At 40.5% G+C, this 16642-nt stretch overlaps 2 protein-coding genes across 16 annotated transcripts in view; one reads left to right on the top strand and one right to left on the bottom strand.

Moving 5' to 3' along the window:
• LOC118514156 (rab3 GTPase-activating protein catalytic subunit) overlaps positions 1-16642 on the top strand; it is a 106885-nt gene that overhangs the window by 32499 nt on the left and 57744 nt on the right. The gene's annotated exons all lie outside the window — the stretch shown is intronic.
• LOC118514157 (leucine-rich repeat and fibronectin type-III domain-containing protein 3) overlaps positions 1-16642 on the bottom strand; it is a 96847-nt gene that overhangs the window by 30815 nt on the left and 49390 nt on the right. Inside the window, exon 1 of one of the 15 annotated variants that reach the window (XM_036060783.1) lies at positions 7795-8425. The exons of the other annotated variants lie outside the window; for them this stretch is intronic. The gene's annotated coding sequence lies outside the window, so the exon portion shown is untranslated. Of the gene's footprint in view, positions 1-7794; positions 8426-16642 lie in introns of those variants that run through there. 15 annotated transcript variants of the gene reach the window in all.

Here is a 16642-nt window from a genome sequence, read left to right as displayed (position 1 = left end):
GACTTTTCTTAAAGGATAGGAAAATTAGAAACGTTTATCCCAGTGTAAACGGTTATCCAGATTTACCGATTGGAATAATTTGCTTCTGGTGCTGTTGTGATGTTATTTGATTTGAATTTAATCGCATTTTGGCGGTCTGTGGACTTTTTATAATACTTCACAATTTCCATGTAAAATAAGGGAAAGATAGAAGAATTCAAATAACAAATCATACAGCAAACAGATGTCAGTTGTATCGTGGATTGTAACATATCGCTTCGGAAAATGCAGTTTTGCAGTTAATTATTTTTTTTTAGTTTAGTCAAGTTTGATTTTTCATCATATGTGTGTCTGTATAGTTAGCGCATGTACGGTATGCAAGCGATAGCCAAATTCGCTTTTCGAGGTATTCTGAGGGCCCAGCAGGAGGAAGTATTTTATTGAAATATGGTGCATTTCTGCGGTCACCCGGTCATTATGCGAGATTATGCGTTTCCGCATCGGGTAGCGTGTTTACCAGCAACCTATTACCATTAGTGTTGGCGCTGCGGTTGTTTAATTTGTGATTGTCAAAAATGGTACACAATTTTTCATCCTACCCGTTTCTTACCCTGGGAAAAGTAGCAGACTGAGTGAAGCTGCGGTGGGTATGTCATATGACGTTTACGATAATCGTGGCCGATAATAGCCCTAGTGGTTGGATGGCTATCGTACAGGGGAAATTAGTTCATGATGAAACCGTTTAAACAGCCGTAAATATTAATGAAACTTCATGCGAATGTCTGGCAGATGCTGAGTATTTTTTCAATAATGAGAAACAAACGTGCACGAAGAGGCAAATGAAAAGCTAATTGTGTTGACGTCCGTTTCCATACAAGATGGTATGATACACATTGAGTGTATGTATAAAAGTTGAGCATATACATAAAAGTATATTGATAATAAGATGTTTTTTGGGGAGCCAGAATTGTACTTTAGTTCGGTCCGGTGGCCGAGGCGATAGCGGCGTCGGTCTTCACATGGTAGAATTTGAGATCAAATCTCTTTCAGGTCGTCTTTTCTTACGAAGGACTGGCTATCCAGTTACGAGTAAAATTAAGTCACAGGAAACCAGAAATGGCAAACCTTTCGAGGTTATACTGCCAAAGAAGAAGAGGAATTTCAATTTATCTCTTTATCTGTTTTCAATTATAAAAACAATTTAAATGCGTTTGTTAAGAGATTATTACTTCTTTTCAAACAATGACTTAAGGCCGTTAGATCGAAATAAAAGTACGATCGGAGTGAAAGTAAGGTAAAAGATGATTGAAAAGTATTTTCAATAATCATGAAAGCGTGTTTTTTTGCTGTAGTATGATTATCCTCCCATCCCATCCATAATGTTTACGAGAGCCAAAAAATCATGTATGTGTGTTGATACGCGGAACAAGAGAAGGATAAAAAAATACTGATTTGAATGGGGTTTTTATGAACCAAAAAAGAAAATGATATTTTTTGTTCATACCAATATCTCACATTAATTGAAAATCACAACTATCTGATGTGAGGAAAGATAGTTTTATATTAAAAGGGTCCAATTTGAACCATCGAAAAAAAGGGAAAGATGTATAATGGACAACCAGTGTATAGTGCAAATGGGAGGGGTATAAAATTATTAAATTTCTCTTCGCCAAAAGGCTCCAACCAGTTTGTTTAAGTCCTATTTTCCAATTTTCCCAAACTTTTGGATTCTGGATGATGCTTTTAACCGCCTCATTTGGGTGGTAGTTGTACAGTTTTTTTGCTCTCTGCTGAAGAAGAAGCAGCTATGAAAGGAACAAATAAAAGAAAATCGTTTGGAGTAAGCTGCGAAAAGCTCTCTTCATCATTATTGCCATCTTTCCGGCGCCATTTATATTCGATCTGATCGGTAACCAAAGCCACCGAATCTCGCGCTCGGGATGAACCAACGGGTGAGCGAGTGTCTGCGGTAATCGATTACGGGCGGTATAATGAGATTATGTTCCCGAAAGGGATCTTTGAGGAAGGCACGGAAGACGGGGTCCATTGTGTCCCGATTGATCCCATGGGGCGTCAGTTGCTAACATAAAAGGCGAACCACACGCGAATGATACAAGGGCGTTCCGGGTTCGAGCGTGACGCGTTTGATCGAAATCGAACGTAAATATCCCTCAAGCAATTGGTGGGCTAGCTGGCTGCCTGATGGGCCTGCCATGTTAGTGCCATGTTTCGAACAAGCTTTGAAAGTACTGCTGGCCATTTTGGGTTGGGTGGGTCTATATCACAGTATCTGTTTTTCTTCCGTAGCCGTAAAGGACAATGACGAAGCGCATCAGTACGTGTAAATAAATATTTATTTAATAACCAAATATACTGCTGGTGGTCATGGGAGTGATGGTAATCGGAGTCACTTCCACCCAACCCAGGATGAACCTCATGCCAACCAGACACGAACAACATTACTGGTTGGGGAATTATGCGCAATCGATCATGTTGAAAATTTGAGGAATCGAAACGCATCTGTGCATTGCCCATGACGAACGGCGGACGCATGAGTGATGGTGAGATTGTTGCAGCAGCAGCAACAGTACCAGGAGCAGTGACAGCAAATCCTTTAATGGCAATTTTTTTTGCCATCTGAGAACAGAAAAGTATATATAATTTATCCCAAATCATCAAGAAAGAGTGTGAAACGAGAAAAAAATTTAGGAGTGGAACAGGATCATGTCTGCTGGCTGTATTTTATTACACAATATGCGAACAGTGAATGGAAAATATTTAGGCCTTCACTGATCCCTGGAAGTTGAGTCGCTATATTCAACGCCTCTTTGTCGCTCATTCAGGATTGGGTTCTGTCTTGTTCTCTTTATCTTTTTCCTGAAAGTTCCTTTTTGGAAAGCATTAACCTATGACGGATGCATAGGATTTAATTTCGTTAAAGCGCATAAAATGGACAACAAAACACAAGATGCTGGTCGTCCCCTATAAATGCAAACGTTTTTTTTGGAATATGTCCCAAGGATTTGCTTGGCTTCTTTTTATGTTTGTGCGATCGTTGTTAAAGACTATTTTTAAATGACGATGGAAATGACCTGCTTTATGCTAGTTCCTATAGCAATACACAGTATTCTGACAGCAGTTTCTGAAACAATGAATTTTAAATCAATCCTTGAGAATATGTACTCTCGAGACATGTTACAATATTTGAACCATTTGTAAAATCATTAATATCTTCAATGCAGGAGATACCCACAGACCTCAGTCATGCGTCACAATAGACTTAACTTTTGTTGTCCACAAATTTCCGACCGCCAATCAACCCCCTCTACAGCATGAAATCATAGACATTCCATGTTTTATAGTAGTTGCGAGAAAATTTCTGTCCATGTATCTCGTAGTCTCAAAAGAATGTACGCTTCGAAAATTCCTGCTTTGGGCAATGCTTCTCCGGAAGCAAATCACGCGCACACACATACCCATACCCGCATATATACACGACAAAATGCCTGTCGACAGTATGCAAACTGTTCCTTTCTGCCAACTGTTCCTCCGAGTCGCACAAGAAAGAGTATTGTATTGCGAGTGAATGTAGGGAATGAGGATGAGTTTGATGCCCTTGTGGGTAAGCTTTGGTTCGATTGCTGGCAAGATCACATCTCACTCAACAGTTCCGAATCGAGTAGCTGCGATCGTGCTAACTGGTGTGTATAATCTGCCGACAGAGGTTACCATGGTGAGCTCCACTATTGGTGGGAGGTTAGTCACAGAAATTGGGTAACTTAAGACGACCGAACATCCGGACAAACAGGTGCATGTGTGCGTACGTGTGCAAGCGCACTCTCACGTGGGTTTGCCACTGTGAGGGTATTCATACGCTTGAAAGAATCAGTGTGCGGTTTAGCTCAGAATCGTTCATAAGTAGGTATAAATAAGTGAAACCACGTCATCATGCTGATATTGTCGTCTTCGTAGTCATCGTCGTCGTTCCTATCGAGAGCTTCGAGATTCTTTTGTGTGGTTCACTGTGGTCAGAAGCAAGGGAGGCGAAGAGGTTAAAAAGTACCGGCACCCGTGTTGTTTCCTCCAAGTCAAAATTTCTTTGTCTTTGGGGCTTGTTCTTGGTAAAGTGAAGGGGAATCTGTAGCAGCCAACAGATTGGATCGATTTGAATCTTTGTACGATAGAATTATAGGTGATAGCAATACGGCCAGGCTGTCCTTCATGAAAAAAAAAACTTAAAGGTGATGGGGATGGTGTGGAAAAATACATATTCACTCCCAAATCTCGCATATTCTGTGTTATCGCAAGGGTTTGTTGGCAAGGGTCGCTGAATGAAAAATCATCAGAACTGATTGGAGTCGGATTTTGCGGTACTTAGGAAGCGTGAGTCACCCTTCTGTCATGTTAAGTTGTATGTAGTGCCTGAGGATGGCTTATAATATTTTTGAAATCAGGACGAATTATGAGCTAATCTTTGAAGAGTGTTATGTTCTTTTTTTGCATGTCCAACAACTTATTGGCCTTATTTCGTGTTTCGTTTCATCAAACAGTGAGTTAGATAAATAAAAGCCTCTGGGAGAAATGGAATCGATTTAAAGCTCTTGTTGCCACTTTTCATCTGACATGACACTCTATTCACGAAAGTTTAACTCTTTGATAAAAAACCGTTGCATGTCTATGAACTTAGGGAGCTCGTAGGTTGATTTAACTCTACTCTATCTTTTCACAGTTTTTCTGTCCAATTGTTCCTCTTGCTCGCGTTGTGTCAATGTGGTGTGAGGGATGCCTTAAAAAGCTCAAGTTGGAGCGGGACAAAGGCTACATAATAGATGTCCATCCAACAGAAATGAATCAATTTATTTATCTCCGTATCTGTTTTCTGTGTTTCACCTGCATAGACCATCTCACAATGCCTTAAGTTCGTACGATCACACTGAACAGCAGCTCAACAATTCGCGTGAGATGTGATGATGATCGATCCCCAAAAAAGTTATAAAGAAATTACAAAAGAAAACACACCCCACTTGCGAAAAATTCTTGTTTTAATCTTCTGGGCAGTTTTTTTTTCTCTTATTGGTTGGTACCAAATGCAATATATTTTTAATCACCGGAAAATTTCACATTTCGGGGAGAGATTTTTATATCCCTTCACATCGGTTCTGCTCGATTGGACGAAGTTGAAGTCAGTTGTGCTTTCACTGTTTCGGTTGTGATATCGAAATATCGTGACGCTCTTATACGCGGTACACAAAACTATAAGAAAAAAAATCACCTTCAGCTACATGCCACCGCTACACGCCCTGCGGCACGAACAGTGAGAAATGGGAAATTTATTTTTACAACTCACGAACTACACCTAAAATACACACACATTCGAAGCACATACTTGCGAAGAAAAAAGGTTCGAGAGAAAGCGCAATGAATCAATCGTATCGTCCATCGTCGGTGTGCCAATGTTGTAGGTTTTTTTGTCCGCCGTTTAGCTGGAAGCTTTTTATCCTAATGGCTGCATTAAAGATGAACCATTTCTAGTTAGATGATGGTGAACATTACTTCGTAAAAGTGCACGCATCGATGCACCTCAATCGGGCTAGCTGAGACTGATCGATTCGACTTATTTCGGTGTGGGGAAATATGCCCGCGTGCCGGTATGCCTTTCATTTTTGGTTTGTTTTCCCTTAAATCATGCGGTACCGATTTCAATATGAGGGCTTTTCATGATTAACATGTGCTAACCGTATCCCGAATTGATGGCCATCCAGTGCAAAACTGTATGCTTCACGGGTCTTATTGATGCTGATGTGGCTTATGTTTACCTATGGTTGTCATGATATGTTTGCTTGTGTGAGCATTATTTTATCAAGGTTTAAACCTTACCCTTCCTTTCGGTGACAGCCCGTTTAGTTATTTTTAATATTATTCCAATTAATACGGACGTATCAGTATGGTCTGAAAACAGTCTAAAACAATTTAAAATATAATAAGAATTATCTGTATTTTCCCCCACTCTAGACAAGAAAAGCAAAATGGAGTGCAAAATAACATTAAAACGAACTCCATGCGTCCAAGTGATAATCAAAAGTTAATTGAATTCTTCCGCAAGTTTTAATTGCCTTTCTTGCTTATTGCGAGCTGCTGCCAGTGCAAAAAAGCGAGAAAATGTGCATCCCAAAACAATAGACTATTTTCTTTTTTGTCCAATTTCCGAAAAAAATTCGTGTGATTGGTGATTGGTTTTGCTTGCAATTCGAAGAATCGCTAATTATGCTTTAGTTACCAATCTTTGATCGATCGCTCTTCGATTATATGTGAGTAGTGTGAACTTACAGAATGTCCATCTCGGGAAATGTTGGTACAAAATGAAAGCTTTTTATTTTCCGGCTTTCTTGTATTTTGCATTAAAAATGGAACATTAACATCACGATATTTACTGTGTGGTGTAGGACTTGTTAAGCTTACACAGGGTCCCATTTGTTCTCGAGAGATCACGGCTGTACTTTATGCACATTATATTGTGAATATTGCTGCATCTCGTTAAAACTGCCCGTCCTTTCCTTCTTCTTCTTCTTCTTCTTCTTCTTCATTGGCACTACAACCTCGAAAGGTCTCGGCCTGCCATTTCTGGCCTTCTGTGACTTAATTTTACCCGTAGAAAAGTAGTCAGCCTTACGTACGGGAAGACGGTCTAGATGGGAGTTGAACCCCGGTACTGCCGTGTGAAGACCGGTGCCGTTGTCGCCTCGGCCACCGGACCGTCCTTTCCAGCAACTGTGAAATGATTTTGGTAGCACTCCATTTTGAGGCAGTTTGTTTGGTTCATGCAACCCCTTACAAAAACCCTTGATGCTGGTGTATTTGGTCCGCCATTTTCCAGGCTGCATAGATCCGAGTTCGAGTGCTTTGGATTCTGAATTTTAAAACTCAACCGTTTTGCTTGTGGAACGATACGCACGATGTTGCACCGGACTCAACATCGTTCGCTGTGAGCAAGTACTGATTGTGTGTGTGTTTGTGCAAATTAATATTGAATTACAAAGGTGTCATGAAACAATTATGGCAGCTTTTCCGGTTGCTGGCTTTTGGCACACTTGTTCCCCACTACGTGTTTTAAGGCTAGTGACATGGATAAAATGAAAAAAAAAAACAAAATGGTTGGCGACGAGTGAAGAGCGAAGCTGGAGTTGTTGAGGACCGTTTTTTTCGTAAAAAATACAAAACTACCCAGAATCCGGAAACTGCTAGTGACATAGAGTTTGTAGGGTGGTGGCAGGATATTAAGATATGCGAAATTTAAACAGAAGAGAAAACAATAACATATACCCGACATTCATGTGATTCCATAAATATGCTAATTCACTGCACATTCGTTTTACGCCATTTTTGCGTCAGGAAAAGAAAAGGGCCTGAGCTGCTGGATAATGCAAAAACGACGAAACTAGTTTTTAGGGCAAAAAAAAACTCAAAGGTTAGGAAAACGAGATGTGCCTGATACGATCGCTCGCTCGAAATCCTACTGCATTACCGGCCTATTGAATTGTCGACTTTTATACTTGAAATGTCGTGCACCATGCTCTGAATGGTTCTGTCGGTGGAAAATTGACAAATTTGTTAACCATATTCCTGGTATGAATATTCAACCGTAAAAAGGATCTAAATTATACTACTCATGGAAATATATATTGCCTATCTTAGGTGGGCCTTCTATGGGTATCGTGCGTGTGTTTGTTTTAATTATTGGTGCTTCTAATTACAGTTAGCTGGGATTATTATTATTCAATGCATTGATAAACTGCAATTTAGCAAGTCCATACTAACCCAGCTATTGGCGTGGGTTTGTTGTGTGTCAATTCTGGAATAAAAGATTGTTTAAAAAGAGATATTAATGAAGTTAAATGTATGAGTGTGATGTATAGGAGAAAAGTGATGATCTTGATTTAATAATTATTATAAACAGAGTCTCTGAAAGAGTGGGGAATACTTCTCCAGAGGTTATTTCTTCTTACATGGCTGTACAACCCCGAGAGGTCTTGGGGCAATTGGGACCTGCCATTGCTGGTTTTTGTGACTTGATTTTACCTTCAGCTGGATAATCTAGCCTGCAGACGAGGGCGCAGTCCCGATGGGATTTAAACCTCGGTGCTGTCATGTGAAGACCGGCGCCGCTATCGACTCGGCCAGGGTAATATGATAATAATGACGACAGATGACAATGTTTCAAAGAAATAATTAAATTTCACCTTTCGGGGAAAAAATTTTATACCCCTCTTGCATATGTAGCAGAATTTTTGTGTTGTTTCGCCATAACTGAAAACCCTAACCTTGACCATAATTATCGCCAGCTGCTGCCTAAATGCCATCTAGCACGCTATCCTTCTGTAAGCGAAGAATAATGTTCGATGACATACTGGCACTATAAGACTGACATTGAAACTCTTGGAATCAAGCCATCGAGGTTTATCATAGTGGTTTATTGGTTCGTTTGGTTTAATGTTGGCCTTTGGCTTATGTTTGCATTTGTCCATTTGTCCTAAATTGCATCCTGTATACGCACACACACGTACAGAGCATTTTAAAAAGCAATTTGCAAGCAAAGTGTTTCTGTACGGACACATATATGTTGGTTGGAACTCTTGTACAGCTCGTTAGAGATTACTTTGTTTTCTGTCAACGAGACAGAATGTGGGTTTTTGGGAGTTGTGTGAATGAGGCGAAAGGGAAGTTCATTTCCGGGCCCATTTCTGGTGGTTTCTCAAGTTGTTGACAAGCAGCAAATTGATTCGAAAATCTTTATCATAAAAAATCAGGAGCTTCGAATTTCAATTGTAAGTTTTTTTTGTGGAATCTCGAAAGGCCGGACACGTTTGCCATAACTTTGAATGTCGATGTCTTTCTTGAATATCATAAAGAAGTGTTCACACCTGGGAAACGTATTTAGCTAGATCAACCTTGCGCATAGGATCGTTCCATTCTTATAAAAACAAATGGATGAAGGTCCTATCGAATTGTTCTATCTCCTCGTTCGAATGTCTATGTCGTGCCGCATATCTATGAAAAAATAGAAAATGATCGGATGATTATGTTTGTCCAGTTTGTTGAAACGCCAGACTAAATCAGAAAGAGATGATCTGCTCCTTCCCCGAAAATCCGAGCCTAAATTGAACTACAAGCTATTAAGATGAGCGTGGGGTTTTGCGCCAGATACATATGTTAGCAGCGCAAGCATTGTGTTCGGTCCTTGGTAGCATCGGAGACCGGCTTGGCAACTCGGAATACGATTTATCGCTCATCAATTATTATTAATGCAAAATCCATGGGATACGTGCATGCAACCGCTACTTCAATATATTGTCATCAAGGCAACAACGCCACAAAAAGTCGATGTTTCCGTATAGTTGGTTGTTTTGGCTGACCTAAATGGAAAAATTGGAAATGAATTTGCATATTTGTGTGGTTTGTTTGTCGGTTTTCTAAGAGGTACAGGTAGGAAATTTAACTGAAATAATGAAAAGTTTCTGCTAAAAGTCGCGTATAATGAAGCTTATCTGACGGTGACAGTGGTATCAAAAGGTAATACGAATGTGGAATTCTTTATCAGTCCATAAGCAATCTCCAACACTTATACATCATTCGAGCTATCCGTTTTGGTTATAACATTGGCAAGATTTCGCAAATTAGTGCCATTCATCTCCGGGTTCTTTTTGTGGAACCGGTATAGTACCAGAAGTCATTCAACCGCTATCCTTTGCAACATCCTTGAAAGCCATTTGTTCCGCTATCTTAAGGTAGAATTATCGCACATTATTTGCACCACAGTGTCACATACGAACGCCTACCGACTTACACCCTTAAAGCTTCTTCATCCTGCAACCAGCGCCAGAGACCCGGAAACTCGTGTCCTAAATTTGGTATTCTCGCTTGGCCTCAGTTGGGATAGTGGAAAAGCCCCGGTTTATCAAGCACAAAACATCCGGTCGACGAACATCGTCGCTGTTACAAAGCAACAAGAAGAGACGCATTTTCCGCTGGGAAACAGGACGTGGGACTTTAGAAGGTAGCATACCTGGGACATCTGAAAGCCAAACGTTTTTTTCCCTCCCCAAACGGTGCTGCTCAGATGGTTTTGGATGTAATTTTAGAATTTTACATTTTGTGTTTCCGTTTTTCTGGCGCTGGCGGAGCTGGAGTTGGAGCTTTTGGCCTGAAGAATGTCGGCTAACTCTCACTGTCATGAAAAGCCATTGGCGCTTTCCCAAAGCGGTATGTGGAATCCGTGCGGAAATCCAGTTACACACGGAAGGTTGGCTTTCAGCGTCTTTTGGCGAGCACTGGGTGTGTGTATATGTCGTACATTGTTTGTGGCGTAGGAACCAGGAGTGAAGAAGAAGGCAAACCTTACGAAAGATCGAACTAGACAGCCACCGAACGGTACGTGTTGTTGATATGGAAAGTCGATGTTCACAAAAAAGGCAAAGAGATGGCTGATGAAGCACGTCAAAACGATGATCCAGTGCAAGAATGCTTGCTCTTACCGTTACCACCGCCGTAGTCTTCGGGATCGGCAAGTGGCAAGTTGATCCTGACGACGATTTCCGTCGCCAGAGTACCTGAAGCGATTTGGGCAAGCTTAGCACAGCACAGCTCGGTGGGAAATAATTTAGGAATCAGTTTCCTACTGCAATCTTTTCGAATCTTTTTGGTTTCTCGTAACGCTTTGACCGTTGCAGAGTTCTACTAATCCACAGAAACTCGATAATTATCACAGTAAACGAGTTACGAAGATAGTTGGATAGAGTTGCGAACAAAGCACAATGTGCATGCAGGTAGATTTTGAGCGTTGCATACTGCGCTTGCGTTAATGTTCTAGTAACTGAAGAACGCACGTGAGGAAGATGCTTTGTTTTTTGTTTTTATTACATTTTCCCTAGAGTGAATGAGGATGCGATGAGCGCCAACGGTCAGCGGGACTGAAAACAACAAACTTTTATGCATACACACAGTCATTTTTCCTTTTACGTGTGTGAGTTTGTGTTTGGTGGTCCTGCATCACGTTGCCAGCTTCTAGACAAAAGATAAGACAGCCGGAGTTTTGAAACAATAAAAACAAAACGTTGCGGGCGAACGCGCGTGAATAAACATAGTGAGTGGTTATTTGAGGCTCGAGCCTTCCCACCAGGTGAGTAAGGGGTAGATTTTCCAATCGGCCTTTACCGATGGTGATCAAGACGGGACTTCCAGACCGCCGATTACGTTTGTTTGCGTTTTACAATTAATTCGTATTTTATACGGCATTTTCCGATTCAGCCCGGTTTTGTTATCATGGAACTTTCCCTATGGTCATTCATTCTCTGAGCCTCAACATCAGAGAGGTGTTTTGTTTCGTTGGTATTTTACGATCCACTGGCGGAGAAAAGTGAGTGTCGTTTGATGAATTTATTTAATTTCAACAGTAACATCAAACTGTTCGTGTACTTTTTCTTGTAAATATAATATAGACACACGGATAGCTTTTTTTCCTCGACGGGAGAACTTTTTGTTGTATGTTGGTCAATTACACTATTTCTTTCTTTCTCTTTCTTTTTCCCTCTCTCTCTCTCTCGCTCTCTCTCTCTCTATTTGTCTGCTTCTCTCACTCTTTCTATCTCTTTCTCTCTCTCTTTCTCTCTCTCTGTCTCTTACTTTTCTGTATTTATAATTTATGCAGCACGATGCCGCTGTTTGATTAATGGCTTAAAAATATATTTTTATCTCGAAAATTGGTTCGAATTGTGTTGGTCTTGCTCCTGCTAGGGAAATTTGATGAGATTTGAACTTGAGTTGAGTATAATTTCACCACGCAATCCAATTGCATTTGTCAATTCAGTAGTTCTTGAGATAAATTGTTTTGAGCTCGTTTTATTCACGAAAAGCATTCAATCAAAAGAAAGGTCGATAGGAAATTACTATTATCATCAAAGCCCTTACGAAAAGCATAAAGATACCCGCACAAACTACTGCTCGACTAGTTGAACTCGAATTGCTGGATTCCATGCATTGAATTAATTGGCCCTTGACTATGCATGTCACGGAGTAGCTCCTAAAACGTTCGCTCTTACCGGACTGCATCCGTTTGTCGAAAAAAGAGTTTTTTTTTCTCGGCCGTTCTTTCCGAAATCTTTGCTTCTCAACAGAATTTTTTTACTGCTTTTTATTCAGAATCGACTTAAAATGAAGAAAATTCTTCACGATTCACAGCAATTTTCTCTATTTTCCGCCTTGTGAATTGTACCTTACTTCAACTACCTAGTTCTTTGCCAATTTCTTTTGCATTTTCGAAAAGAAAAGAACTTCTTCGGGAGGAGGTTAAATCGTCGCTGAATCGAAAACACTTGGGAAGAAATATTGAAGTAATGATCGTTTATCTTTTAACCCTTTTTTCTGCCACTTCTTCCCAAACAGGTCTCGTCTCTTCTGCTTGGACGATGCATGATGGTCAAAAATTAGTTTTTACTTCTCTTTTTGGGCGCTTTCCTGGGTGCACATTTACTCGGATTCATTTGTTTAGAGAGTTTGCATGTCTTTTTTTTATGTTTTGTGCTTTGAACACCAAATGGTAAACATTTTTGGTAATCACCGAATGAAGTCGGCTGCTTGGAAAAAACTTGATGCAAACCGGAATGTGAATCTAGAAATAGCAATATACGAAGGCTCAAGGATGTCTTGCTTAGGCTGGATACAATAGTTTTCCAAGGAACAAGGAACGTGCATTTAATGGGAAATGTGTTGCGAGTGGAGTAGCTCTCAGCACATCAGAATAGTGTCGGGTGATGCTTTCCCGAAGATAAAATGCGGAAAAGCATTGAAAAGGAAATATTAAGACGAAACCTCTCAACTGCGCAATTGCAGCAAGCATGCAGCCTGGAGTATGTGCTTTATTTTTTTTTTGTCAGGTGGTTGCCTTGTACAGATCGAATGTTATTTCCGTTTATTATTTTGAATGTGAAAAATAAACCTTTATCTTTATATTTTGCGTTCTTAAGTTTTGCTTACACATCCTTGATCTGATATTTGAGTAAATTTAGGAGAATAGTTTAATTTAAAAAAATGTTTTTCTTATTTTTGGACGCTACTCGGCAGATAAATTAAGTTGATTGCCAATAATGAAAGAAGCATAAAAATTAATGGTGGAATAGGCCACCAGATTTGAATAATTGCAACATCAGCACCACCATCACTAAAGCCTGGATGGTGGTCCGAAGTTTCTGTGCTATGGTTTGCTTATTTTTTGTACTTTACTGCCAGCTATTTTATTCCCAGCTTTTGTCGCTAGGTTGTCCATCAAGCCTTGGTGTCATTGTAGTAGCGTGAGAGTAACGATAAATTACCGAAGAAGACGACGCTCCTCTAAACTCAAATCATCTGCAAAACCCCGCAGAGCATTCATAATGTGGCACAGGTTTCAAGAGTTCATTCTATCACTGGACGATGGTTTGAGCGTTTGTTTTTTTTTATATATATATTTTATGAGACACCCGACCCGCGGTACGAAGGCAAATGTGCAGAGGGAGAGCTACAAGATCTACGCAAAGCGGTAACTGTAAGATTATTATAGACAATGGTGTGTCGCTATGCAATCTCTTGGTGACCGGCTGAACGGTGTGAAGAATTTATGGATAATGGTCTGGTGATGGTGTTTGCGAATTGAAGAATCTACGGTTGCTCAAACAACTGGTTCGTCCATTTCTCGATATTGTGATCTACCTCCAAAAAAAAAAAATATATATAAAGAAAAAAAAGCTCTGCCAGTGGTAAAACACAATGTAAACAAAGCATTCAAAATTGTTTTTTTGCTGCCAATTTCCCACTCACGCCATATTTTCGTGTGGGAAATTGGTTCTCCGCGAAGAAAATTACGAATGGCAATGGAGAGACGCCATTTGAAAAAGAAAACCTCGTTCGAGGTAACTTAATAGAAGTCGGGCAGAGTGAGTTAAACCTATAAGGCAGCCAGACAAGCGAGTCACCAGAGAAGCCAGCTCGATCTAATTAGGGTGCGACGAAAAATTTCGACAATCTATTATCTTTTCTTTACTGTCGCTGTTGTACAGGTGGTTCGTGGTGGTCCTCAAATTACTAGGTGACTAGTGCTTGCTAGAGAATAGCTAGCTTGGCATATGGGTCGTTTCGGGGGAATTGATTCACTTTCAATCAAGAATATGGAGAAGATGAGATGTAAAGCAGAATCTCGAGGTGAAGTTGTTTTGCTGGATAATTACATTTAGTGTATTATGTTCATATTTTCGTAACATTCGTTTATTGATTGTAGCGGTGTTGGAAATAAAGTTTGTTCACAAAAAAATGTTTGATGACCTTCGCAAAGGATCATAAAAGAAAGTAATGATACTCTTAAAACGTGCAAATGTTGGATATAAACGCGCATGTAAAACCATTTCCCCGTGACCTTGATTTGTTGCACCATTTAGACATGCGTTTTCCCATTTTCTCTTCATAAAGATAAAATTTCCTTTCGAAATACCAATTTAACACACATATGTTCCGTTGTTTTGTGAGTCTAGTGTACGGCGTGGAAAATAATGATAAAATTTATTAGCTGCGGTAGATGGAGGAATGTGGTACATCTGCGAAAGAAGCATCTTTATTCATCAGTCCATCATCTGAATTATCACTTATCAGTATCATAATAATTTAGCTACACTGCAACTACACCTACCTCAAAGCAAGAGGAGAAAAACGCAACAGGCAACATAGAAACAACAAGAAATCATCAGCGTAATTGAAGGATAGTTGGCCAAGCGGAGCTAATCCGATAAACCAGTTTAAAGTATGAAGCACCATCCATGTAGGAGCCTTACGTTTTACTCAGGCCACACGGTAGCCCACAATCCACTTCCGGATTACGAGTGTTACAGCCTATTACGTTCAAAACCACATGCGATGCTCCAATTCCCGAGTGTGCTTTCTCGTCTGCTTCGCCCAGATCAGTCTCTTCTGCCCTCCCGCCATCGGTTGAACAACTACTGTAAGCAGTGTGCGTGCGAGTAGATTTCTTGGAAGCTGGAGTGAAGTGGACGTGAATGCGTTATAATAAAACAACGACCCGCGTGTATATCAGCTAACAAATCTACTCTAAATTGCTCATCCATCCGTCGGAATAGTATCTTCTCCGCGGTATTCATTTCATCACTGGTTGGTTTGGGCCTTGCGTAGATTTGGGGGGAGGGGAGGGGGGGGGGGGAGGAGAGCTTTTGCATGCGGCACATGATGGAATTAGCCTGGGACAGAAAACCTGCGTTTATTGGTGATCCACGACGGGTACATCCCATGACATTGCACAATCTGGTATCGTTGATCCCAGGACACCACCGGGCATTTGATTGCCAATTGTTGTCTTACGGCACGGTTTCTTTCGGTAGACAAAAAGAAGATTGTTTGAAGAATCAACCTCTAAGACCTAAACCAAACAAAAGCGGCAACTCTTTGCACAACAAACAACACACAATAAAACTAGTTGCACTTTTGTCTTGTCAACACGTCGGTTTGTATCATGGCTTGATCTTCGGTCATTTTATCTATTTTGTATCTTTGAACAACATTTTTTTTGTTTTTTGTTCTTCCTTTAAATGATGCTTCAGAGTAAGACATCATTAAGTTGTTACAAGGGAGATTTTTACATCATGTCGGGGATTTCTTTGCAAGGATTCATACAACCTTGCAATATACGTATGGAACCGCTACAGGAGTCGAAGATGAAAATATCTGGCTTAGATTGGCTTTATGGTGCAGCTTGAGAATGGCAGCGACTTAGCAAGCTCCTATCAGCAGTGCATTTCCACGGGCATACTTTGAATGTTTGAAATGTCCCCCATAGAGATACTATCGACACATATGTTGAGCTGTCTACTCATAGCCTAAGTACGAGAGGGCCAGTTCGTTTTCGTGTGATGATGACGGTTTGGGAAACATGAAACTGTTTCCGGCGTGCTCTGCTCTTATTAAATAAGAGTAAATTTAATTTTCTTTCACAGGCTCATTTATGCGTGGTAGTATTTGCTGGAACTGCACTCTTGAGCTCGGGGATACTCTATACTCTACCCAGGCACGCATTCTTTTTACTATGCAGTATCACTTTGCTGAAGCGCATCCCTTAAGGGGACTAAGAAGAAGAGGACCCAGGAAGCTCTTTCCTTTTACGTCACTCCTTACGATCCAACAGGGCTTTCGGTAGTAAATGAAGATAAGTGGGCAGCGCGAACTTTCCTTACCTTTAAAACTCATTCCTTACCTAGCGAGACTTGTGAGTATAATGATTTATGCAGTGGGGTTTTTAGAAACGCAGGGATAGGAAAGTTTCCGCACGTCCAACACACCAGCAGAAATTGTCTGGTAGGTCAACGTCTGGGTTAGGAGTTGTTTGTTCTCATAATGGTTTGTTTTCTTGGCTACTACCGCCTGCTGTGAATGACTTCGAGGATAATAGTGGCGCTCTGGTTATAAGGCAAACTTATGGCAGTTGTCCAACCTAATCCGATTAGAGTGTACCGATTTGTGGCGTGCCGTTTTATATCGACAGTAAAATTGAAGGGAAAAATATCAATTTCTCACCACCCCATGGTTGCGCATCGGAACGTTTTAGCTTGAAAAATAATTAATGAAAGGTAAATGAAAC

The sequence above is a fragment of the Anopheles stephensi genome, chromosome 3 (genome assembly GCF_013141755.1).
Source record: "Anopheles stephensi strain Indian chromosome 3, UCI_ANSTEP_V1.0, whole genome shotgun sequence".
Lineage (NCBI taxonomy): Eukaryota > Metazoa > Arthropoda > Insecta > Diptera > Culicidae > Anopheles > Anopheles stephensi.
Note: the sequence above shows the minus strand (reverse complement) of the source record. Positions and strands in the feature narration are given on the sequence as shown.